Raw genomic sequence first — 24,890 nt, 5'->3', positions numbered from 1 at the left:
TGAATAATTTCATAGAGCAAAATAACATTAATATGTATGCAAGAAATATAGAATAACATTCCCTCCTCTTCATCCCCCATACCCCTCTTCATCTCCTCACCTACTTGGTTGAACTTGATGAACAATTGTATTTTATGAACCATAAAAAAAAGATAATGATCTGTCCTGATGATATAACTATAACATTCCAACAAAGATTGGTTTAAGACTGCCATATAAAATACTAGACTCAAAAAATCTCCCAATGAATGTCAGAAAGTCAACAATGCATATGGGAAAATAAAGTATGCAATATTTTTTGGACTTTAGGATGGACTTTTTTTGCAACAAAATACACCAGATGCCTTTCATCTCTTGCTATGATCAGATCGGACAAAATAATTGATGCCATTCAAAGCCACTCAGTTCTCGACTAAACGGCACTGATCTCTATGATCAGTATGTAGAAGACTGTGCCAGGAAAAGATTTACCGCAATTATCAAAGACAAGGCAATTCCAGTACTACAGGGAAGCTCAACCCCAACCAATGTAGCTCATCCACCACAGCAACTACACGAAGAGAGGTAGCAAGCAGTGGGGGAGCACGCAGAGAAACCACTGGAGAAAAAAAAGTTGTGTTCCTGTAAAATTGAAACAATTAAAACCAAATAAGTCAAAGGACAGAAGACATGGCAATAGCAAATTGTACCATTTATGACACCAAAACAATTAGGTACAAGTACTCTAGAATGGAGATAGAGCAGGGGCGTAAAATATCCTAGTTGTCAGCCAATGACCACAGGCCTGCTAGACAACCATAAAGTAAATGCTGCAAGTAAAAGGACTCAAAGAAGGCATTTGAATTGGTCCCCAGTACACTACAATGTAAGCAACTATTAGTCCCTTTCAGGAATAAACTTCTAAAACATTAACCCCCCACTACTATCTTAGACCACTAAAATTAGTATCAGTAACCCCTCCACATCCTTAGACCCCCCGGAAATGTTTTTGGGTATTTGTCATTGTCTAAGCATGCATATTATAGTCAAGTGCATCTTATAGTCCGAAACAAATAACTGAAGAGTACAAAACGACATAATTAGATTGTTAAGTAACAGTGTTTGGTTGTTTAGGAATTAGTCCATGGTTAGATTTCTTACACTGTCTTTAAATACACTGTCTCTTACAAAATATTATTAGAATACCCGTCGTATCCACTTTAGCTACATAAGCCAGTGCTTGTCAAAAGTTGTGTGCAAAGTGGCTGACATTGTGTGCACCCTTTCTCTTAATGGATACAATTGTTAGATTGACAAAGTTATATCATTATTTTCAAAGCTACATAGTTACACAGCAAAGCTGGTTCTGAGTCCTCTATGCTATTCAAGAGTTATATTAACAAACAAAAAAACAAAAAATAAAGAAACAGCAAAAAGAAAATGCAGTTCTGCATCATCAAATTGACCTCCCTTGTTTGAGTTTGAAGAAAACAAGTGTTCATGCACATAGTGGTATTAAAAAGTACCCATGCAGAACATTTACAATAATGATGTAAGTAATGAGGTGTACAGCTGCAGCCAGTGTCATAAAGGTAGGGCTCGCTACCGTCTCATAGCCTTGTACTCTAAGTCTATATGCAGTTGCACACAAAGATTTTTCAGTTCATATTTCACTTTATTATCTTAAGTAAAAAGCATCTCAAACTCAATTTATTTTATTTGATTCATCATGTTTCATGCTTTCGGGATTTTTTTTCAGACATGTCCTACTGCCATTTGTTGAGACATGCTTCCAGCTGTTTTTTCTGGGCTCTAGCAAAATATATATCCCCAAAAATGTACAGCCCAAAATATGTCCCCAATTATGTGCCAAAATACATGCTACTGTTATTGCCATATTTTGGTGCATAAATGGATAAAAAAAAAAGACCCCAACACATATGGATGTAAATATTACATCCATAAAAATGTGTTCACAAAGAGCTATCTTGAGACATTTTTTGATTTGTAAAATTACTATTTTACTGGTTTTTCAGGAAAATCAAAATGATCTTCTGAGAAAAGGGTTGTATAAGAATAATAAACATAGGAGAAAAAAAACTAAGTGTCAGCTCACCTGGATCCACGGTGCGCGGCAATCCTCGATACAAATACCATACAAGTGGAATAATAGCCAGCACCTGTTAAAACTTTAGATTTATTGTAATCCTTAAATGATCCATATAGACAGCAGGTAGGGAAAAATAGGAACAATAAAGTCCAGAAAGTAGCATGGAGAATGACTTCATAACCGACATATTTCAGGCTCAATGGCCTTTAGTCATGGCATACATGTTTGCACATTATTCTTCCTTTTTGTACTAACCGGAGTACCTGTTACTCCACTCCGCCCAAATAAGGGGAGGGGGAGGAGGGCCTCAGGTGCACAATACACAAATACAACTTTATTGTTCTGTGTGACTAAAACAACAAAACACACAAAGCAAATGCAAATGAAGAAAAAAGAAGACAAAAAGAGACATTATTCAATAGTGTAATATTAGGTCAGTCCTACTGTTAAGACCATTTGGCTGTATGCTGTTTAAAATATATATCCATATTATCTCCTTCTTCCGGAGATATTTTAGAGAAAATATTAGAGAAGAACTTTAGAGAAGAAACATTTCCTTGATGAAGACTAAAAAACTGTTGAGACAGTAGACAAGCAGCTGGTAAGAGGACCAGCAGCATGTCTGACATGTTCTTGTATTCACTTTCTATGTTTCCTTTAGGTGCTTCCTATATAGTTCATAAGGCATTCAGTACAGGTGAATTTGTACACTACGTATGCACTGTTGCAGTTAATAAAAGATTTCACAAAATGTTTAGTGTTGTCTATTGTACCTTCAATACTCAGACACTTCTCAGCAAATTTGCAGACAACACACCTCGACTCTGAACATTTATAGAAACCCTTGCATCACTAACTAAACTGGGTGACAGCATAGACAATAAAGTGGGAGCCCTGTGACTAGAAAAGCGTACCCCTCCTTGTAACACTTGGCTTGGATCTGGATTGCATTACAGCATGGGTAGATGACGTGTTATAATGTTTCTTATCTGATTGAATTTCGCAGCTATAGGTGGTTACAAATGCCATAGTCTTGTACAGCTTATGCTTATTTTTTTTACCTTATCAAGAAGTTGTGAGTGATCCATAGGATCCATATGTCTCCGGGATCTGTACAGGGTCCACCATGGATTTTTATTTATCATCAAGGAAATGTTTCTTTTCTAAAGTTTTCAGGGATCCAGTATCTCCGGAACAATGAGACAATGGGGTTTATTTACCAAGAGTGGAGTGTAGTTTTCTTTGTAGGTTTCAATTTTCGACAGGTATTTTCCCAAGGTATTTACTAAGGTTTCCCTACATTTTGCACTTTTCCCTACATTTTGCTTTTTTTACAACTGTTCTGATCTGTCGGGTTTTTCCCATCTCAAATCCACCACATTTTCTGTGGAAACCTTAGTAAATATGTTGGGATTTTTCAAAACTGTCTGGGACACGCCCCTTTTGTCGGGACCATGCCCACTTTCTCCCGCGACCATGCCCCCTTTTCGGGTTTATCTTGTAAAATGGAGAGTTTTATTCATTTATTTTTTTGGTTGCAAATTGTATGTGTGTGGTATGTGTGACACAATTTGTGTGCAAAACCCAAGAAAAAAGAGTTGGAATCATGTTAGTAAATAAACCTTAATGTGGATATATCTTTTAAACAGTATACAACCACATGGTCTTAACAATAGGACCGACCTAATATTACACTATTGAAGAATGTTTTTTTTTCTTTTTTCTTCATTTGCATTTGCTTCTTGTGTTTTGTTGTTTTTAGTCACACAGAATAATAAAGTTGTATTTGTGTATTGTGCACCTGATTCCCTCCTCCCCCTCCCCTTTCTTGGGCGGATTGGAGTACAAAAAGGAAGAATAATACGCAAACATGTATGTCATGACTAAAGGCATTGAGCCTGAAACATGTTGGCTATGAGGTCATTCTCCAAGCTACTTTCTGGACTTTTTCCTATGTTTTCCCTACCTAGGGAATTGTAAGGATTACAATAAATCTGAAGTTTTAACAGGTGCTGGCTGTTGTTCCATTTGTATGGTAATAATAAACATGCTATACTCCAATCTGTTCCCCTCAGCTGCTGTGCTAAAACACCAGGTCTTTCTCAGGTCTCCACTTTCTCCAGTTTGTGTGTTGTCCTCTCACTATGGAACCTGCCCACTTAACCTATAAGTGCTGCATCCAGGTCCGGACTCAAGCAGGTCCAGAAAATCTAGCAGTACAGGCAAATTCCTTGTGGGCCACCCATATTATTAGCCAGTCTCCTGTCCTGCGATTAGTTTAAACTAATTTTATTCTGTGTAAGTCAATGGTACATCAACAGACTTGCATTGGGCTGTGGCTGGTCAACTTGTGTAAGTGAGTATTAGTCTTGTGTGAGTTTCATACTGCAACACATCTCAGATAGAACACATTGATTTTGGCAGAACCTGTGCTCTGTCAGTGTCACTGTTGTTATCTGCGATGTGCTGTGCTTTACTGCAGGACTGTTAACGCACGCATAATGTCAATTTTAAATCCTGGTATTGTTTTGAAACCTCACATGCAGGTGTCTGTATTACTTCTGAGGGTCTGTATGTATTAATTGGTCTGGGGTCTGTATTATTTCTGGGGGTCTGTATTTAATGACTTTGCTGGGGGGGTCTGTATTATTTTTGGAGCTCTATATCTTTCAAACTGTATCTTAAGTGCTCCAATACAAATGAATGGAGCCACTGCCATCTACAGCATACACCCTCTCACCAGGGTCCCAATCAGGTGTCTGCTGAGTGTCCCAGTGATCAGACCCCCTGCAAACATATTGGATAGGGGATAAAATATTTCCCACTGGACAACCTCCTTAATGGAGTAGTGGCTGGTATGACTAACGTGGGTACAATTTGCTATAGTAGGCATTGGGCACTGCACAATATTGGTGGGGGGTTGGATGGTTGGTTGGACAATATTTAATGTGGGATGTTGTTGTTTTTTTTCTCTTGGGGGGTGGAAGCTTGATGACTGAACACAAAAGTCGAATTGGCATGGTCAATTCCCTGGGGCCTCCATACCTCTGTCCTTTGCGTCAGCAATTGACACACAGGTCTCAAGCACATGCTCTTTCAATGTCTGTTCTACTGTGAATGGCAAGCTGTCACAGCAAGCATTTTTTCCCTCTGTGAGGGCTCACTCCTGGTGCCTCCAATAAAACAGTGCCCATTCTCCTCTTCTTTCTTCATACACTTCCAGCTATGTGCTGGAAATACCAGACACTAAAGGCAGAGAGCTCTCTTCTTCTTCACACATTACATTTCTGGTCTGATAAAAATTAAAACGTAAAAAAATTATACATGTTTTTCAGACTGCTCAGCACCCTATTATCATGTTGCATGGGTGCAATTGTGTGGTGTATTGACTGCAGCATCTAGTTGGTAAAAATGGAAGAATCACAGTCATTTTCATAACACAATATGGAGTAGGCTCAGCTTCTGAGCTTGGTCCATTCCTTTTGACCTAATGATGTATATGTCAACACGTCAGGAAGGGGTTAATACATTGAGATTTACATTTGTGGGAACATTTAAGGTATTGTATATCTTCACATACTGTACATATCATTAAAACTTGCTGAGCAATGACCACTGTGCATTCCATAACTATCAAGTTTTATATCTAGAATTACCAGAACAAACGTAAAATAATAGATCATTAGGATTTTGCAGAGGCTGCAACATAGTTTAAAATGATTAATCATCGTATAAATGTCAAACCTAGAAAATGGAAATCTTTCAGCTGTCGTATAGCAGATGAAAAGTGATTTTAAAAATAATAACAAATCGATCAACATTTCAAACTGTGACAATTTATTTTAAACATGCAAGAGGAACTGTATAATTTAAGAAATGTGTAAGTTAATCACAATTAATTCATCATTTATTCTTTATCTTCAAAACCATGTTTGATAAATATCCCCCTAAATGCAGTTTTAATGGCTTCATATTTGCTCCTTCAACTTGTAGGGTAAGCTTTCATATTATGTCCATTCGTTCTAAAGAAGTTGGATTTGTACTAACAATACATTACTATAATTTTTGGCATAACAATTAAATATATTTATAAAGCCCTCACTGCCTGCATTTATTTTTGTGTATTCTTAATAATATGGAACCTGTAAACTGCTTTAAACCTTTTAACCTCTGCCAATTGATTTTTTTTCTAAGCATACTGAGATTCATTTATCATTGAAGAGTCGTTTACCTTGGGCGCATTGATTGTCGCAGGTGCGCCTAAGCATAGATTTGTGCAAAAATTTATGAAGATTGGAGATTAAGCAATTTTTTTGCAAAAGCTCTACATGGAGTGATTTTGAAATTTAACTTTGCAGAGGTAACAAATTTAGCAAATGCAACTTTTGCAAAAAAAAAAAAAAGTCACAAACTCCTCAAAAACACATCAAATCTACTCCAGCCCTGGCCTGGCTAACAAAACTGCATTTAGGATAGGGTCTCATGTGCCGTATCTTGCTGCATATTTGCTGCTGCATATTTTCCTACTCATTGACTTGACTGGGTAGGAAAACATGCAGCAGAAAATATGCAGCAAAATATGGCATGTGTGACCCTATTCTTAAAGGGGTACTCTGCCCCTAGACATCATATCCCCTATCCAAAGGATAGGGCATAAAATGTCTGATCACTAGGGTGCTGCTGCTGGAGACTCTCCGATCTCTGTGCTGCACCTGGCATTCATTTAGAGCGTCAGGGTCAGTGCCGGAGGCTTGTGATGGCCATGCCCCCTCAATGCAAGTCTATGGGAGCTGCCGTGACGTCACAAGCCTCCGCCCCACATTGCCAGTCAACCAGCATGGAGCAAAGTTCGCTCCGTGCACCGAATGTCTGGGGTGCCGCAGCCAAGGTCATCGGGGTCCCCAGCGGCGGGACCCCCACAACAAGACATCTTATCCCACATCCAAAGGATAGGGGATAAGATGTCTAGGGGCAGAGATACCCTTTAATGAGCATTTTAGAAAATTCACATATTTTTTTTACAACTGGGTAAAAGTTGCACTTTTATTTTCAGCAACAAGGTAAAAGTCACAGAAAGTCGAAGCGGAGAGGAGGAGTCATACAAAATGACATTCTAAAGTGATTTCTGAACTTTTATGATAAATAGGTCCTTTCAAAAGACACACAATGAAAAAATATCCCTCATTGTGATTATTTAGATAGATGGAGGCAGGGCTTTTCTATTGCTATTGTGCCTTCGGTCAGTGTAAGCAGATCCTCTGTATTCATTTTGCCATGTACACAAGTTTCTGGCATACAGAAGTAGCATATTTTTGCGCGAAGCTTGTGCAATGTGGTATCGGGCTTGGACTCCCTCATCCGGCTACATATGTTATCTCAGGGGAGACATTTAGTGACTTTTAGTGAATTTAGTGTCAGCTTTCCTAATACTAACTAATAAAAACTAAGAAAATGTGTTGTTTACCTACATCTTTGGAGACAAAGTTATTGATTTGCTAGATGTTAGGTTATCTGTTAATAAAAACAAGCTTTGAATACATGGCTTTAGAAAAAGTATACCCAGAAAACTCCTTTTTCCATTTCTGCAGCTCCCTCCCGCATCATGTTAGGAAGCGCATTCCATATTCCCAGTTCAAAAGGCTTAAACCAATTTATCATAATCAAGATAGATACTTGGTACAGGCTAAGAAGTTAAACAGAGATTACAAATAAGAGAATATCCTAACAATTGTATCACAGTAACCTTTGTGAGTGTCCAAAGAACGTTTAGATTTGACTTGTTAAGAAAGAAAAAGAAAAATAAGATTCATGAGAAAAGATTTACTTTCTCTTTTGCAAATACTAGTTAGTAGCTGATCCTGAATTGATAGACATGGCTGTTTGTAAACTCTTAATCACTCGTTTAAGAAGCAGTACAATAGGTGATCACATCCAACATAGAGATAAATAAAAAAAATCTACCTAACAATCTAATTGGTTAAAGGGGTAGACATGTCCAAAGGATAGGGGATAAGATGTCTGATCATTCTGTGTCGGGTGCTGCTCCAGTCTCGGAAATGGTGGGTTTCCGAGATGGAGACATGACGTCACACCCCTTCCATTCATGTCTATGGGAGGGGGCGTGACAGCCGTGGAGGGGAATAAGGGATAAGATGTCTAAGGGCAGAATACCCCTTTAACCCCTTAAAGGGTACCTCTCATCAAAAAAACTTTTGATATATTATAGATTAATGTATGCAGAATAACTTTACAATTGCATGTTATTAAAAAATATGCTTCTTTCTATTTAATTTTCCACTTTGAAGAAATGACCACTAGGGGTCTCCCTACCAGTCATGACAGCAAGCATTTCAGACTCATGCTGGAGTCCTAAACACTACGAGCTGCCAGTCTGCTTTGTTCACAAAGGAGAACACTCAGAGCTGCCAGCCTGCTTTGTTCACAGCCTGTTTGGCTGTGAACAAAGCAGGCTGGCAGCTCTGAGTTTTTAGGACTCCAGCATGAGTCAGAAATGCTTGCTGACAAGACTGATCAGGAAAAATATAAAAGAAAGAAGCATATTTTTCATTAACATGCTATTGGAAAGTTATTCAACATTCATTAATCTAAAATATATCAAAAGTTTATTTGATGAGGGGTACCCTTTAAGGACTCAGCGTTTTTCCGTTTTTGCATTTTCATTTTTTCCTCATCACCTTCCAAAAATCATAATGCTTTCAATTTTGCACCTAAAAATCCATATTATGGCCTATTTTTGTGCCACCAATTCTACTTTGCAGTGACATTAGTAATTTTACCCCAAAATCCACGTCAAAACAGAAAAAAAAAAATTCATTGTGCGACAAAATTTAAGAAATAATTTTATTTTGTAACTTTTGGGGGCTTCCGTTTCTACGCAGTGCATTTTTCGGTAAAAAAAACACCTTATCTTTATTCAGTAGGTCCATACGGTAAAAATGATATGCTACTTATATAGGTTGGACATTGTCATACTTCGGAAAAAAATCATAACTACATGCAGGAAAATTTATATGTTAAAAATTCTCATCTTCTAACCCCTATAACTTTTTTTTTTCTGCATACGGGCCGGTATGAGGACTCATTTTTTGCGCCGTGTTCTGAAGTTTTTATCGGTACCATTTTTGTATTGATCGGACTTTTTGATCGCTTTTTATTCATTTTTTCATGATATAAAAAGTGACCAAAAATACACTATTTTGGACTTTGGGATTTTTTTGCGCACACGCCATTGACTGTGCGATTTAATTAACAATATATTTTTATAGTTCGGACATTTTCGCACACGGCGATACCACATATGTTTATTTTTATTTACACAGTTTTTTTTTTTTTTATGGGAAAAGGGGGGTGATTCAAACTTTTAATAGGGAAGGGGTTAAATGACCTTTGTTAACTTTTTTTTCACTTTTTTTTGCAGTGTTATAGCTCTATAACACTATACCTATAACACTGCACACACTGATCTCCTATACTGATCCCTGCAAAGCCATAGCTTTGCAGGGATCAGTCAGATAGGCGGTCGATTGCTCAAGCCTGTACCTCAGGCTTGGAGCAATCAATTGACGATCGGACGCCGCGGAGAGAGGTAAGGAGACCTCTGCCTGCGTCCCAGCTGATCCCAGCCGACTGAGCTGCCGTGAACGGTTTACTTTCATTTTCAGACGTAGCGATCAGTGCCGCGTGCTATTAGCCACGGGTCCCGGCTGTTGTTAGAGGCCGGGCCCGACCCCGCGTTATAGAACGGGAGCGGACCCATGATGTAGCAGTACGTCATGAGTCCTTGAGGGGTTAAATAAACTAGCACCCATGGAGAATTATCCTTGTACATAATGTTCTTTTTCCAAGTATAAAATAAATAGCGTTCCAGGAGGCCATTCCCATGCTCTTAACTATATAATCACCTGTTGCATGCTAAATGGTGTGTACGCTCTAGTCTGTCCATGTAGATTCTTCCATGTGGGCAAAACAAGAAGATGTTTATTAATCTGTACGAAAGAGCACTTTTACTCAGTATAGACTGGACACAGTGCTTCTAGATTTATTACCACATGAACGGTTTCTATGGCGGTAATTGTAATGTCCTTAAAATTTGCCAGTTTAGAAAAAGTATTGTTTGCCCATAGGAACCAATCAGAGCCCAGTTTTAATTTTACAAAAAAATAAATAAATTGAGCGAAGGCTGAATTGTGAATTGAGCGAAGGCTGAATTGGTTGCTATAGGCAAATCAGACAGTACCCGCCCTCAGACAAAAGAATAATTCTGGGCCATCCAGATGCTTCAGCGTGTATAAATCTGTTGTATACAAGCCCTTATATGGTTCTGAGGATAGAAAAATTTAAGAATTAATGCTTTTGAGATGAGGAAGAAAAAACAAAAATGCTAACATGAAGGCCTCAAGGCCAAAATCTGCTCTGTGCTTGAGAGGTTAAATCACTGGATATCAATAACTACTAGTGTGACCCTTTAAGTGGTTTATTGTTGTAGCAGGCCATGCACTGTTATTTAGGACACCAATGTGCCAGTGGTACTATTGTTTATTTTCTTCTGCAGCACCCTCTTTTAAGCTCTACGCACAAACACCTGCACACACAAAACATGGACCACAGATCACTCTTTAGACGTCCACTTGCCATCCCCGTCATTATAAATGAGCTTTTGGACCACAGTCTAGGATTTGACATAAAGAAGAGAAATGTGTATTACATGCCCAGCAAGTTGCACCAAAATATATTACGCAGCTTATGTCACTTTGACAAATTTTTCACAGTTTGCACCATTTTAACCAGCTCGTAAATCTTACCACACTGTAGATATTGATAAATATCTCCCTTTGTCATTATTTCTTTGCTTGGTGTCAGTTAGTGGAAGCATTCTTGTTTGGCTTTATTATCTGAAAGCTCTTTGCTTTCCTAGTGTGACTCACAGCTGAGAATTTGTGACAGTTTACCATTGAAGACCATCTGTGAACTACTGTATATTTACCAGCCACACACATGTCCTTCCCCTGCATTGGACTCATGGTTAATTATTTCCACAGCTATGTGAGAGCAGGAATAGGTATGGATAGGTTTTAACAAATGAATCGAAACAGTATTAATATTCTCAACGCAAGAACAAAGTTTAAAACCAGTTCTGTAAAAATTAGAGCAATTAAACTCCATAAACAGGGTTATAGTGCAGGTGAACATGAGTAAAATGATATTTTACTCAGCCTGATTGGTGGTCCAGTTAGTGAAATAGAGTCCCAGTTGCTAATATGCAAGAGCTAATTTGCATATTAGCAACAAGGGCTCTATCTCTAATGGGACCATCGATAGGATTGAGTAAATCATTGTTTTACTCATGTTCACCCGCACTATAACCCTATATAATAAAGTCCTGTAGCTTAGTCTCCATAAAGTCCTGTAGGTTAGGCTCCCTTGGATACTGGCTCTACCGTAGGGATGGGCTGCACCTCAATGGGGAGGATGCAGCTGTGCTTGGGGAGAAGATGGCTAGAAGGGTAGAGGTGTGTTGAAACTAGGGACTGGGGGGAGGGAACCTACAACATAGAGGGGGAAGATAGTGTAGATAGAGAGGGGGGACTTATTTAATGTACCTGGGGTGGAGCGGAGGGAGGAATTAGAATAGTTAATAGGGATAGGCTTCACAGGAAGAAAAAACATACACCTTTGAATTGCATGTTGACTAATGTCAGAAGTCTGACCAATAAAACTGAGGAACTGGAGTGGATGACGTCTGAGTAAAATTTTGGCATAGTGGGTATAACAGAGACTTGGTTGGACAAAAGCTGTGGCTGGGCGGTCAACATACAGGGTTATAGTCTATTGAGGAAGGATTGGCCAAAACGGAAAGGGGGAGGGGTTTGTCTTCATGTGAAATCGAGCCTGAAGTCCGCACTGCGGGAGGATACATGGGAGGGAAACAATAATGTGGAGTCATTATGGGTAGAAATATATGGAGATAAAAAGAAAAAAAATCTGATAGGGGTTTGCTATAAGCCACCAAACATAATGGAAGAGATAGAAGATCAATTGCTGAGGCAAATAAACAAGGCAGCAAATCAGAATGACGTGATAATAATGGGGGACTTTAACTATCCTGATATAAACTGGGAGACTGAGACCTGTGAATCTCATGAAGGAAACAGGTTTCTGGCTATAGCTAAAGCAAATGATTTGCCCCAAATGGTGCAGAACCCGACCATAGGGGGCACCCTACTAGACTTAATATTAACCAACAGACCTGACAGAGTAACTAATGTGCAAGTAGAAGGACACCTGTGAAATAGTGAATCTCTTGAGGGGTCACAAAAACAATGAACTTTAGGAAGGCAAAGTTTGATCAACTCAGAGAGGCCCTTAACAATGTAAATTTGGATAATGTCCTCAAAAACAAGAATACTGCCACTAAATGGGAGACTCTTAAAAATATCTTAAATTCTCACTGTAAGAGGTACATACCTTATGGAAATAAAATGGTCAGAAATAAAAGAAAACCAATACGGATTAATAAAAATGTTAAGGGGGCAATAAACAACAAAAATAAAGCATTTAAACTACTAAAACAGGACGACAGTGAAGAAGCATTAAAAAGCTATAGAGAAAAATGTAAAATATGTTAAAAACATATAAAAGCCGCAAAAATAGAGACAGGCTCACAGACTCATTGCCAAAGAGAGCAAAACTAACCCCAAAATGTTCTTTAACTATATAGATAGCAAAAGGGTTAAAAATGAAAGTGTTGGCCCTTTAAAAAACGATAAAGATGAAATTATAAATGGGGATGAAAAAGCAAATATATTAAACAAATTCTTCTCCGCTGTATTCACTGAGGAAATTGAAATGCCAGGTGAAATACAGCACAATAGGGTAAACTCTCCAGTGCAGGTCACCTACCTAACCCAGGAAGAAGTACAGTGTCGTCTACAAAAAAATCAAAATAGACAAATCACCAGGTCCAGATGGCATTCACCCCGTGTTCTAAAGGAATTAAGCAATGTGATAGACAGACACCTATTTTTAATATTCACGGACTGTATAGCAGCAGGGACTGTTCCCCAGGACTGGCGCATGGCAAATGTGGTGCCAATATTTAAAATGGGGTCAAAAGGTGACCCCGAGAATTAAAGGCCTGTTATTTTAACCTCCGTTGTATGTAAACTGTTTGAGGGTTTTTGAAGGGATGCTATTTTGGAGTATCTTGACAAAAATAAATGTATGACTCCATATCAGCATGAGTTTATGAGGGATTGGTCCTATCAAACTAACTGATCTGCTCTAATAAGGAGGTGAGCTCTAGACTGGACCAGGGGGAATCGTTCGATGTGGTATATCTGGATTTTTCCAAAGCATTTGATACAGTACCACATAAAAGGTTGGTGCATAAAATGAGAACACTTGGACTGGGGAAAATGTGTGCGAGTTGCTCAGTGATAGGAAACAGAGGGTGTTATTAATGGTACTTATTCTGATTGGGTGACTGTTACTAGTGGGGTACCACAGGGGTCAGTCTTGGGTCCTGTTCTATTTAATGTATTTATGAATGACCTTGTAGAGGGGTTGAATAGTAAAGGAGCAATCTTTGCAGATGATGCTAAACTCTGTAAAGTGGTAAACACTATAGAGGACAGTGCACTGTTACAAATGGATCTGGATAGGTTGGAGGTTTGGGCTGAAAAGTGGCACATGAGGTTCAACACTGATAAATGTAAGGTAAAGCACATGGGGAAGAAAAATCCGGGCTGGGATTATGTATTAAATGGGAAAACACTTGGGATGACTGACGTGGAAAAGGTCTTGGGAGTCTTAGTTAATAGTAAATTTAGCTGTAGTGACCAGTGTTGGGCAGCTGCTGCCAAGGCAAATAAAATCATGGGGTGCATCAATTGGGGCATAGATACCACTGTACAAATCACTAGTCAGACCACACATAGAATACTGTGTACAGTACTGGGCACCAGTGTACAAGAAAGGTATAGTGGAGCTGGAGAGGGTTCAAAGACGGCAACCAGGGTAATACGAGAAAAGAATAATAACATTGCAGGTTATGGATTCCAGATCTATATGGACAGAAGGTTTATCCAGGGATCTATTCTGGTGGCCATATTTGGAGTCGGTTAGGAATTTTTCCTCTGGATCAACTCAGTAGGGACTCATTAGGGTTATAGGTTGAACTTGATGGACTCTGTTTTTTTTTTCAACCTTATGAACTATATTACTATTATATAATGATGATGACCCATCCTTAGGATAAGCCTTCTATGATAAAACCTAGAAATCGTGCAATAATTGTGGTGCAAGACATTCATAGCAGTTTTTGGTACAAACTGAAACATAAATCTGGCACATTTAGCTTAATAAAGCTCCAATGTATGCTGTACCGATGTAGCATGTATCTAATTATCATTTGTTAGTTATTAATGGAGATGAGCTCGGAAAACCTGGTCTCACTTAGAACTTTGGGGTGACAGCAGCCCACCGAACTTTTGAACATTACTAGGCTTGGCTCGAGTGAGGCTGGCAATTACTTTAATAATAATAGCAGAAGGGATAAGGAACACATAAAAGGAGGAACTACCGTTACCACTGAGATGATGTCAGGGTAGCCCAGCATACCTTACAGCTATAAACAAGATCACATGACCCCAGGTTATGTAATCATTGCTTTATATTATGTGCCACATAGCTTCAAGGTCCTTGAGGACACAGCATAGAGGTGGGTTCAAGAGGTTAAAGAAGCCCTGTGCACTATATTGCAGCCACCATTTTAGAGAGAGAAAGGCAAAAGAGAGAGTAAAAAACAACTAATCCCAGAAAGCCCACACAAAAACAATAGAAATTCAGAGCAAGTTGAGCAAAACATTAATCAGTGGACTGATCTCAGACAGTGACCTCCTGCTCTACTGGGTAGAGTGGGTGCACTACAAATCTCAGCCAGCAGTATACAAGCACATAAAAGCTATCACATTAAAAGCAAAACAAAGCATTGATCTGTGGGCTGACCTTAGATCAGGGGTGTCACTAGGCATAAAGATTTAGGGCCCGTGCCCCAGATACAAAAGACAGTGCTCCGAACTTTATGCCTAGAGCTGAACTGCACATCTCCCTATGCACTGCACTTGGGAGAGAGCTGGGGGGGGCAGGCAGTGTCAGCAGAGCTCCTAACCTCAAGCAGCTACATAGAAATGGAGGACATGTAGCAATATACAGAATGCCACACATCCTCCAGCATTGTAGAGCTCCCTGATCTGAGAGGAGGAGGGGGAGGGGAGGACCAATGGCACGGCAGCCAGCAGAGACCAAATAGCAGGTCATGCCTGTGCCTTGAGTCCTAGGCCCCCTCCTCTCAGCTAGAATCCTACATCTCCTCCTGACCTGAGCCCTCCACAGATGTCCTGAGATGGAGGGAGAGATCTGCCAAGACAGGGAAGTGATTGCCTGACAGAACTAATAGGTTAGTGTAATGTATATGTGGAGTCTGTATAACTATGTAAGTGTATATGTCTGTGTGTACTGTAAATTGTGTGAGTGTGAATTCACCTATCTTGTTTATGTATGTTACTTTTAATATTATAAGCAGGGAAGTAAATAGGCACTGTCATTTAAAAAAAAAAAAATTTGATAAGTTGTATAGACATATGAAAAGTTTTATCAGTAGAGATATGACCCTGTCCGATCATGAGGATGAGTAGACTGACACAAACTCTGGGGGAGATATATCAAAATCTGTCCAGAGGAAAAGTTCCTGAGTTGCCCATGGCAACCAATCAGATCGCTTCTTTCATTTTTGAAAAAGCCTCTGAAAAATGAAAGAAGCGATCTGATTGGTTGCTATAGGCAACTCAGCAACTTCTCCTCTGGACAGATTTTGATATATCTCCGCCTCTAAGCCTATAGGACAGTCCATATCTCATAGACACAGAGCTAGGAGAGAAGTGTGCCGCTGCACGTCTCTTTTCCTACTCCCATGGTTTCAGACTTCAACCACTAAAAAACCTTTGACATATCGCTAGGACTTGTCAGGTACGCTTTGAGTGTTAGAATTGGGTCACACGTTGCTTATTTGCTGCAGATCTTTCGTTAGTCTCACTAGGCTTCAGTGGCAGGATCCATTTAAACTTCCTGAGTAATTTTGTTGCCTGAGAATTGCTCTGAGACTCACGTGATTAGGCGGATTCCCCAAAGTCGAATGTCCTCTGGAATACGTCTGGTCATGTAAATCTCAGAGCAATTCTTGGGCTAGAAGATTACTCAGGAAGTTTAAATGCATTCTGCTGCTGAAGCCAAGTGAGACTAACACTTTAAATCTGCTGCATATACAGAAGAAGACTGGATGGGATTTAAAATGTATATATCTGAGTTGAAATGAGCCTGCAAATCAACAGCATTTTCATTTGGTGTCGTAAACACGATATATTTCGTGTCACAGGGTAAGGGAGCCCGCTTCAGAGATCTGGAACACACATTCTGGATCCCCAGGTCAGTGCAGAGCTTAACTAGTAGTGCACTGCTGAACCTGTATAGAACTGGTATCTACATTTATATGGTCACTGTATATGGAGAACATTGGTCTATAATAGAGATGAGTGAATTTTTGAAAATTTTGATTAGGCCGAATTCTCCGAAAAAAATTGGATCGGTCCAAATTTATTCACAGCAAATTTGTATTAAAAACGGCTATTTCTGGCCTACAGAGAGCCTCAATAGGGGTGTAGAACACTTTTCCTTGCTGTAACACGCATAGGCTGTTGCTGGGTTAGTGAAATAATACTGTTATTCATAATTACATGCAAATTAGAGGCATCGCTATTAGAATCACTGTCACAGAGCGGCACAATGACAGAGCCTGGAGGTGGCATCAGTATGAGGAGATCATATAGTGCCTGAATGACACATCGTGGAGGTGGCGGCAACAAAAGGAGACCAGATAGTGGCTGAATGACACAGCCTGGAGTTGGCGGCAGCATAAGGAGACCATATAGTGGCTAAATGACACAGCCTGGAGGTGGCGGCAGCATGAGGAGACCATATAGTGACTGAACGACACAGCCTGAAGTTGGAGGCAGCAATAGGAGAACATATAGTGGCTGAATGACACAGCCTGGAGTTGGCAGCAGCATGAGGAGACCATTTAGTGGCTGAATGACACAGCCTGGAGTTGACGACAGCATTAGGAGACCATATAGTGGCTGAATGACACAGCCTGGAGTGGACGGCAGCATGAGGAGACCATATAGTGGCTGAATGACACAGCCTGGAGGTGGCGGTAGCATATAGTTGCAGAATGAGACAGCCTGGAGGTGGCATCAGCATGAGGAGAACATATAGTGGCAGTATGAGACAGCCTGGAGCTCACAGCAGCATTAGAAGAACAAATGGTGGCAGAATGAGACATCCTGGAGCTGGCATCAGCATGAGGAGAACATATGGTGGAAGTATGAGACTATCTGGAGCTGGCATCAGCATGAGGAGAACGTATGGTGGAAATATGAGACAGCCTTGAGCTGGCATCAGCATGAGGAGAACATATGGTGGAAGTATGAGACTATCTGGAGCTGGCATCAGCATGAGGAGAACGTATGCTGGAAATATGAGACAGCCTTGAGCTGGCATCAGCATGAGGAGAACATATGGTGGCAGTATGAGACAGCCTGGAGCTGGCATAAGCATGAGGAAAACATATGGTGGCAATATGAGACAGCATGGAGGTGGCATCAGCATGAGGAAAACATGGTGGCAATATGAGACAATCTTGAGGTGGCATCAGCATGAGGAGAACATATGGTAGAAGCATGAAACAGCCTGGAGCTGGCATCACCATGAGGAGAACATATGGTAGAAGTATTAGACAGCCTGGAGGTGGCATCAGCATGAGGAAAACATATGGTGGCAGTATGAGACAGCCTGGGGGTGGCATCAGCATGAGGAGAACATATGGTAGAAGTATGAAACAGCCGGTAGCTGACATCAGCATGAGGAGAACATATGGTAGAAGTATTAGACAGCCTAGAGGTGGCATCAGCATGAGGAGAACATATGGTGGCAGAATGAGACAGATTGGAGCTGGCAGCAACATGTGAAGAACATATGGTGGCAGAATTAGAAAAAGGAGAACTTGGCATCAAATGTGTGGCATCAGGCGGGTGGCAGGATCAGAATAGTAGCAGGTAGGCAGAAGAAAATGGTCTCTTTTGTAAAAGTGATAGTGTGCACAAGTAAGTATTGAGGATATGCATTACGTAAAACTTAACTTTTAATAATATTCTTAAGAAAAACAAATCAAACAAAAGGAAAGGTGTGCGAAAAACACCATGTGCTACCTACACCACCAAGTATTGATGTCATGCAAAGACCTCTAAAAGGTAAAAGGGAACAATGTATGGTCCATAGTAACCAGTGGGGGTAAAATCTTCCACTGTAAGGCCCTTCTCTAGTATTATTAATTCCCTTCTTGGCAAGTGTTACTCACTCTAAAAAGGGCAGCCCCACACAGGATCCTCTCCCTATTTCCACCTGCAAACACTGCCATTTCCCAGGGTTTTTAGGTGGAAATAGGGAGAGTTTCCTGTGTGGGGCTGCCCTTTTTAAGACGAGTAACACTTTCCTCAAAAAAGTGGATGGAAAAAACATATTGTCCATTGTAGCAGATGGGGGGAAAAATTAATAGGGCCCTACTCTCGCCCTATTAATTCCCTTCGTGGCAACTGTAACTTGCCCTTAACACAGGAAAATGTCCCTATTTCCAATTAAAAACCCTGTGAAATGGCAGTGTTTGTAGGTGTAATTAGGGTGAGGTTCCTGTGTGGGGCTTCCCTTTTTAGGGTGAGTAACAATTGACAAGAAGGGGATTAATAATGCGAGAGTTGGGCCTTTCAGGGGACATTTTCACCCCCACCGGTTACAATGGACCATACGTTGTTCCCTACTACCTTTTAGAGTTTTTTGCATCACATCAATACTTGGTGGTGTAGGTGGCACATGGTGTTTTTTTGCACACCTTTCCTTTTGTTGGGTACATATATTTTATGTTAAGAAAAGTTAAGTTTTAGCTAATGCATATTCTCAATAATGACTTGTGGTCTGATGCAGAGGAATGTCTGTAACTGGGGAGCAGCACCTTAAATATGTTTTGCACTATCCATACTTGTGAAGTTTTGATGTGGCACCATGGTCAATCTACTCTGATGCATCAGGCATTGGTGGGTGGAAATCCTGGCTGATCCATGCCTGATTCATCTTCACAAAAGTCAGTCTCTCCACATTTTTTTGTGGACGGACGAGTTCTCTGTGGGGTTACTATGGCCCCCGCAGCACTAAACACCCGCTCTGATGGCACACTACTTGCCGGGCAGGACAGCTTTTCCAGGGCAAACTCTGCTAGTTGAGGCCATAAATCAAGTTTGGCTGTCCAGAAGTCCAGTAGTTCTTCAAGGTGTGTTGTCATGGCCATGTCAAGGTATGCCACCACCTGCTGGTTCAGGTCCTGCTCCTGCTTCTGATGAGTTGCTTCACTATGCGGGTGAAGAAAGCTACTCATCAGCAACTGTAGACTCAGGCTGCTGCTGATGGAGCTGGTATTGTTCCTACCACCCCACCCCTCCCAGCAACCATGGCAGTGAAAGGTGAACGCAGAGGGACCCCCGAGTCAGACCTGTGAGAGGATGGACGATGGCGCAGATAGGCATCGGGCAACTGACTACATTGGATGTCTCTGTAGTAGGTCAGTTTGTCCTCCCTCTCAGTGGGTGTAAAAAAGGTCCCCCTTTTTGTGCCGGTAGCGAGGGTCCAATAAAGTGGAGAAATGAACCCGCTGCCGAATGGTGACAATTCGGCGGTCACTACGCAAGCTAGTGAGCATGCATTGTGCCATTTGTGCAAGTGACTCGGAGGGACTCCCTGCCTCGATCTCCACTGCATACGGCCATGGTGTGTCTGGGTCCTCTGTCTCGCCTTCCTCATAACCCTCTACCTCCTCTGGCTGCTCCTGCTCCTCCTCTCCTGTCAGATGACTAGAAAAAGCAACAATCTCGCAAAACCTAAACTGTGTTCCACTGTGCCCCTCCCCCTCCTCCTCCAGTTCAGCCCCCACAGGGCTCATGTGGCTGTGAGATGTAAGCTCCATGTCTCTAGGGCCCTGACCAGCTATCGTTTCCAACATGTGTTGTAGTAAAAGAAGCAGTGGAATGACGTAGTTCATCCCATAATCCTGGTGACTGACTAATAAGGTGGCTTCCTCAAAGGGCCTGAGCAAACGGCAGGTGTCACATATGAGCTGCCACTGGTTCACATATCGGCTTGGATCATCAAGAAATCGGTGATGGCTTTTCTCCGTTCGTATAGTTGGTCCAACATATGGAGAGTGGCATTCCAACGTGTAGAAACGTCGCAAATAAGACTATGTCAGGGGATACTGTTCTGACACTGCAGCTCAAGGAGGGTGTGCTTTGCAGTGTACGAATGGCTGAAGTGCATGCAAAGTTTCCTTCCCATTGTTAGGATGTCTTGCAGCTAAGGGGAACACTTTAGAAACCACTTGACAACCACACTGAACACGTGTGCCATGTGGGGTGCATGGCTCAGGTTTCCTTTTCGCAACGCAGACAAGATGTTTTTCCCGTTGTCAGTCACCATGGTTCCCATTTCCAGTTTTCGTGGAGTAAGCCATGATTCGATTTCTTGATGAATTACTTTTAGCAGTTCCTCCCCTGTGTGACTCGTTCGCCAAGGCAAACCACGTGAAGAACAGCGTGACACCACCATGCCCGACACACATGGTATACTGGAGGGGCACTGAGACTTGTCCGTGCAGTGGAGGCTGAGGACAAGGTGGAGGATGAGGAGTCGCACACTGTCACAGGACCAATGGCCTGAGACCATGGAGGAGGAAGCGACATGACCTGTCCAAGATGCTGATGTGGCTGTGCAGGAACCACATTCACCAAGTGGGCTGTAAACTACATGTATTGTCCCTGACTGTAGGTACAGCTCCACACGTCGGTTTTGCCGTGCACTTTGGTACACACCGGCAGGCTCAAGGACTGGCCCACCTTCTGTTCCATAAAATTGTACAGTGCTGGTATTGCTTTCTTCGCAAAGAAATGACGTCTTGGGACTCTCCACCTCGGCTCGGCATAAGCCATCAGTTCTCTGAAAGGTGCAGAGTCCACCTTTCAGAGGTTTGAAAAGGCAGGGACTGCAGCACCAGAAACTTGGACAGGAGCACATTCAACTTCTGTGCCATTTGATGAGTGGGTACATACTGTTGTCTCTTGGACATGGATTTGCAGATGGATTGCTGGCCGAATGACTGACTCAAAGTAGGAGGAGTAGGAACATCTGAAGCGACCGAAGATGGGTATGACACACAGCTCCCTTCGGCTGGGGTGGTGGAGCCTTGGCTGGCTGAAACAGGAATTGGCGTGCCACTGGGTGATGCTGCAGGCTGGACCACCACATCGGAGCCAAGGCCCTCCCAGGCTGCTTTTTGGTGATGCTGCATATGTTGACACAGGGCCGTGGTGCCAACATTGGGACCCTGGCCACGCTTCACCTTCTGCCGGCACATCTTGCATGTGTCCATGATAACTTCCTCCAGATGCTTGATGCAAAACTGCCACAGTGCCGAGTAGCTGATTTTCTCACCAACAGTACGCACTGACGCTGCCGACTTCAGGAACCCCTGTTCCACTACCTCCGGAGAAAGTAGGCTTTGCAAAGCAGGTGGTCTACCCCGGGCACATTTGTCTCCAGACTTTCCACTTCTGCCACCATGCTGACTGCCAACCATGCTACCACCTTGCTGGCTCAGCTGCTGCCTCACGTGCAACCTGCAACCCTTTTCTCCTGATGATGATGAAGCCTCTTCTGCACCCGGCTCCCAAGTGCGATCGGCATCATCATCATCGCGTTGTGTCTGCACGTCACTGATGTTCTCCTCAGGTTCCTCAACAGTATCTGCTTCAGGAGCTTGAACGCTCGCAACACCACCTCCCACGTCACTCTGCTCATCCCTCCTCCATTTCTTGGCTAGTCAGTAGCTGCTGACTGTCCTCTAGTAGATCATCCACACTAAATAATGGAGCTGAACCCGGAGCATAAGATACTTCTGTGGGGTAGGGAAAAGCATAGGACAGAGGCAATGGGTGGACAGGGACTGCTCCCGGGCCATGCCAACTGAGAGTTGAGTTGTGTCTGAGGAACCCATTGACTGTTGACTGGGGGTGTCAGATGTCACTTGTGATTAAGTGGATGACCGTGTAAACCAATCGATGACGGCAGATGGGTTGCTGGTCAAGACACGACCGCTAGCTGATACTGGAAGCTCAGGCCTCTTGCTGCGCCTTATGCTGCCACTCGCCCGTATTCTGCTGAGACCTCTGCCTGATGAATTTAGGCCTCTGCCACTCCTCTGTGCACGTCCTGGCACTTCTCTGCCTGACATACTTAGTGCGTATATGAGGGGAGTACAATGTGCTCCAGTATGCTTAAAACAGTATTTGTCCACAACACGTGTGTGTACTTTGGGTTGGCCTTTCACAGTAACTAGGCCCTTGAGGCTTTAACAGGAACAAAATGGTACACCACTTAGATGACCGCACATGTTACACTTAAAGGGTACTCCCGTGGAAAACTTTTTTTTTTTTTTTAAATCAACTGGTGCCAGAAAGTTAAACAGATTTGTAAATTACTTCTATTAAAATATCTTAATCCTTCCAATACATTTTATGGGCTGTATACTACAGAGGAAATGCTTTTCTTTTTGCATTTCTCTGATGTCACGACCACAGTGATCTCTGCTGACCTCTGCTGTCCATTTTAGGAACTGTCCAGAGCAGCATATGTTTTCTATGGGGATTTTCTCCTGCTCTGAACAGTTCCAAAAAATGGACAGCAGAGGTCTGCAGAGTGCACTGTGGTCATGACATCAGAGAAATCCAAAAAGAAAAGCATTTCTTCTATAGTATATAGCTCATAATAAGTACAGGAAGGATTAAGATTTTTCAATAGAAGTAATTTACAATCTGTTTAACTTTCTGGCACCAGTTGATTAAAAAAAAAAAAAAGTTTTCCACGGCAGTATCCCTTTAATAGAGGAGAATACGCTTTTAGTGCTTTGCTCACCCTGACTGGCTGATTACTATTAGCTTTTCAGTTGTTGTACACACCAGTGCTGCAGCACACAGTCGCTGTGTACTACACCCAAAATTGCACTTTCTCTCTCAATCTCACTCCCTTCCCTATCAGTGCTTCTAGGCTGGATTTGGGCTTGGGGTGAATCACTGCTGTAAAAAAGCTTTTCTGTGCAACACACTGCTCTCTGTCCCTCTCTCTCTTCAATAAAACGCTGATGTAAGTGGCTGAAAGATGGCTGCCGATTATATAGTAGTGTTGAGCGGCATAGGCCATATTCGAATTTGCGAATATTTGCGAATATATGGACGAATATTCGTCATATATTCGCTAATTTTGCATATTCGTAATATTCTCGTTTTATTTTCGTATATGCGAACATTTGCATATGCGAAAATTAACATATGCGAAAATTAGCACATGCAAAAATGTGTACGCCAGTCTCACGCAGTAGTATTAGAGCCTTCTTTACACCACACAAGCTGGAAGCAGAGAGGGGTGATCACTGTGATGTGTACTGTGAAAAAAACAAACAAAAAAAAACGAATATTCGTAATTACGAATATATAGTGCTATATTCACGAATATTCGCGAATTCGCGAATATGCGATATTCGCGAATAAAATTTGTACTGCAAATATTCACAAGCAACACTATTATATAGGGCTGTGACATCACAGGGGTGGCTGGCTGCTGATAGGCTGCATGCTGCATGTGATTCAGGGTCATCCTGCCAACCCTTGTTCCCGCCTTCCCAGGATTCCATGCCCCATGTCCTCACATGTGGATCTGCCATTTTAGATGCCCGGCCTGTGGAACCTGGACCACACTAAATGGAGTTTAATGAAGCGATTTGCGCGATCGAATCGCGGCAATATTTGCATTGGTTACGAATCACATTTTTTCTAAAATTCGTAATGAATTCAGATTCTTCAGATTTGACTCGCTAAATCCCTATTCTGTATATAATGGATATTATTAAAAAACGGTAAAGTTGTATTATCCAGTCACTATGTGGTGTTATGGTCATGGTGTGACATGATGTTAGCGTTTTATGTGTAACAAATTAATCTCTGTAATTAGCAATATAAACCCTATTAGGGCTGTTGTGGGGGGGGGGGGGGCGGGTGCCCAAAGCACTCTAGTTACACCTCTGCTTCAATACCTTTGAAGAGTAGGGTCACTTGTGCCGTATTTTGCTGTGTATTTCCTACTGCATCCTTTCCTACCCATTGAAGGCAATGGGTAGCAGAATCAGTTTCAGAAAATATGAAGCAAAATATAGCACATTACCCTACCCTAAAGGTATTTGAATGTATATTGGCAGCAGAGCCCCAAAACCTGATATCAGTTAAGGCATTTTTTTTTTCTGACAAAAATATCAGAAAAAAAAGTGTGTGTGTGAAAGTGGCCTTAACCCCTTAATGACGCAAGACATAAATGTACGTCCTGGTGAGCTAGTACTTAACGCACCAGGACGTACATTTACGTCCTAAGCATAACGGCGAGCATCGGAACAATGCCCGGATCATGCGCGGCAGGTCCCGGGAGCTGATCGCAGCCAGGGACCCTCCAGTAATGGTGGACATCACAGCATCTGCAGCATTGCGGTCACTAAAATGGATGATCGGGTGGCCCGCAGCACTGC

The 24,890-nt window shown here is 41.7% G+C and overlaps 1 long non-coding RNA gene across 1 annotated transcript in view; it reads left to right on the top strand.

Moving 5' to 3' along the window:
• Positions 1 to 15,441: 15,441 nt before the first annotated feature.
• LOC130291582 (uncharacterized) overlaps positions 15,442 to 24,890 on the top strand; it is a 102,362-nt gene continuing 92,913 nt past the window's right edge. The window contains exon 1 of the long non-coding RNA XR_008847968.1: positions 15,442 to 15,566. This is a non-coding gene — a long non-coding RNA (uncharacterized LOC130291582). The remainder of the gene's footprint in view (positions 15,567 to 24,890) is intronic.

This window comes from Hyla sarda, chromosome 9 (assembly GCF_029499605.1).
Source record: "Hyla sarda isolate aHylSar1 chromosome 9, aHylSar1.hap1, whole genome shotgun sequence".
In the NCBI taxonomy this organism is placed as follows: Eukaryota; Metazoa; Chordata; class Amphibia; order Anura; family Hylidae; genus Hyla; species Hyla sarda.
This window is presented reverse-complemented; position numbering and strand designations above follow the sequence as displayed.